Source organism: Amblyraja radiata, chromosome 46 (genome assembly GCF_010909765.2).
Source record: "Amblyraja radiata isolate CabotCenter1 chromosome 46, sAmbRad1.1.pri, whole genome shotgun sequence".
Taxonomy (NCBI): Eukaryota; Metazoa; Chordata; class Chondrichthyes; order Rajiformes; family Rajidae; genus Amblyraja; species Amblyraja radiata.
In genome coordinates, this window is record NC_046001.1 from 4800409 (window position 1) to 4802998 (window position 2590).

Sequence of the window (2590 nt, forward strand, 5' to 3'; positions counted from 1 at the left end):
GCTGTGCGCCTCTTAGATTTCATCGGTCAGAGATTTTCTTCAGCAAGTTTGTCTTCGGACTGGTTGAATGATCATGAGTGTGGCGTGTATTGGAACTGAGTCCAAATGCAGGGATCCTTAGCAGAAAGCAGCTGCCACAACATGCCAAATTGTTGACCTTGCCTTTTCTTCTGTCTTGCTGCAGGATAGTGATGAGAGGCAGAGGGAGGGAAGCTGCTGAAACGCGTTTCCCCAAAGACCACAAGGAACCCGTCCATTGGAGCTCCGTGGATCCTCCACGCCACAGTTGCTTGGAGAAGTGGCGAGACCTACGTGTCCAGTGGCGATAAACATGGGCCTGTGAACTGAGTTCATCTTACAACTCAGATCACCGAAGAGAAATCTGATATTTTGGATGCAATGTTTGATTGAGCATGACATTGTGGAGATGGTGAATTACCTGTGAGTCATCTGGGAGGGTGGGGGGGGTGGGGGGGTAGAAGAGAAAGGGGGTCATGATGGATGCCATTATTGGAGCAAACCCCTTTCAGGAATACATTTTTAAATAGCTTTATGGCATGAAGACCATCGGTGAAGATTACAGTCAATCTCGTAACAGCCAGCCAAAGGATATACGCTGATCACACTACTCTAGAGGAGAAGAGCCGAGACAAGCAGGCTCCAGCGTTGATGGAGAACGGGGTTATTTTCTTATAAAATGCGATAGCTGGTAAGTGCTTTCAATGCAGGAGGTTGGTGAAAAAGACCGGACACACTTTTTCTCACAGAGAGTGGTGAGTCTGTGGAATTCTCTGCCTGGTGGAGGCCGGTTCTCTGGATACTTTCAAGAGAGAGCTAGACAGGGCTCTTAAAGATAGCGGAGTCAGGGGATATGGGGAGAAGGCAGGAACGGGGTACTGATTGGGGATGATCAGCCATGATCACATTGAATGGCGGTGCTGGCTCGAAGGGCCGAATGGCCTACTCCTGCACCTGTTGTCTATTGTCTATTGTCTATTGTGATGGAGTGCAGTGAGGAGAGGGATATGATATCCCCAGACTGACATTGCAACGGAACCCAGGAGAACAAGACGGGGAGACAGGGGAAACTTGGATAGGGTAAAGGCTGAAGTGAGCGGCTCATTTCCTGCCATTAAGAAGAATTATTGGGATCAAACATTGACGTTTTGCACTGACAGCCTTCGGCAACAGCGCCAGAGACCCGGGTTCGATCTTGGCCACGGGTGCCGTCTGCACGGAGTTTGCACGTTCTTCCCGTGACCCGCGTGGGTTTTCTCCGGTTGGTCCGGTTTCCTCCCAAACCCCAACGACCTGTAGGTTTGTAGGTTAACTGGCTTCTGCAACTGTCCTGAGTGTGTGTAGGATGGTGCCAGTGTACTCAGTGATCGCTGGTCCGCGCGGACTCGGTGGGCCGAAGGGCCTGTTTCCGCGCTGTACCTCGAAAGTCTAAAAGTCCAAAGGCCTGTTTCCATGCCGTACCTTTGAATCAAAGACAAAATAAAGTGCGGTTGAGCCTCCTGAAGTAGGCCCCTGGAGTACCAGCAGTGCGTGGCGCTTGCCTTCACGTGAAGTCCACAGACGTGCACTTTCCAGTAAGCAGTAAACTAGTGTAAATGTTCCAATTATACGGCTCTGACCTCTGAAGCAACTGGAAACAACTCACATCACCTGCTGAACTAATGAACTTGCTTTTCTGAGGTAGACAAAAGTGCTGGAGAAACTCAGCGGGTGCAGCAGCATCTATGGTGCGAAGGAAATAGGCAACGTTTCGGGCCGAAACCCGGAAGGGTTTCGGCCCGAAACGTTGCCTATTTCCTTCAGGGTTTCGGCCCGAAACGTTGCCTATTTCCTTTGCGAGTCTGAAGAAGGGTTTTCAGCTCGAAACGTTGCCTATTTCCTTCAGGGTTTCGGCCCGAAACGTTGCCTATTTCCTTTGCGAGTCTGAAGAAGGGTTTTCGGCCCGAAACGTCGCCTATTTCCTTCGCTCCATAGATGCTGCCGCACCCGCTGAGTTTCTCCAGCACTTTTTGTCCACCTTCGGTTTTCCAGCATCTGCAGTTCCTCCTTGAACATCTTGCTTTTCTGCTTGGCTGCAGGTCGGTGGCTGTCGAGCGGGGCAAAAAGCGCTGGGGCAACGCCAGAGAACACCGGGGAACCTATTCACCAGAGCTCCATCAAGCCTCCATCCGGCACTCGCTTGGAGAAATGTACTTGTTCGTCGATGGTGAATACTAGTGGGTCGACAATGGATTAACCCCAGCAGCCAGATCTCCAGAGAGAGTGAGAGAGAGAGAGAGAGAGATCGCACAGTGTGGGTGCGTGATTGTGGGCATGTTGAACATCGCTCAGCCATCTGGGAGGGTGGGGTGGGGGGGGGGGGGGGGGGTGCCGCTTGGTGGAATGGATGCCTTCCCAGGGATGCATACTGCGGAGAAGACCACAGCGGTTGCAGTTGCCATTCATGGGCATTGCCAACAAATGGAGCCAACACTCCAGGATGGATTCAATGTGCGACTGCAGAGGACCAGAGGCCTAGTCAAGAGGCGGCAACGGCAATCAGGAACAGGAGCTTGCTTCTCTTCTGGAGTCG

The 2590-nt window shown here is 51.9% G+C and overlaps 1 long non-coding RNA gene across 1 annotated transcript in view; it reads left to right on the top strand.

The window, feature by feature from the left end:
- Positions 1-2431: 2431 nt before the first annotated feature.
- The window catches only part of LOC116968811, an 11483-nt gene continuing 11324 nt past the window's right edge, over positions 2432-2590 (top strand). Inside the window, exon 1 of the long non-coding RNA XR_004410535.1 lies at positions 2432-2590. This exon is cut by the window's right edge and continues 888 nt beyond it. This is a non-coding gene — a long non-coding RNA (uncharacterized LOC116968811).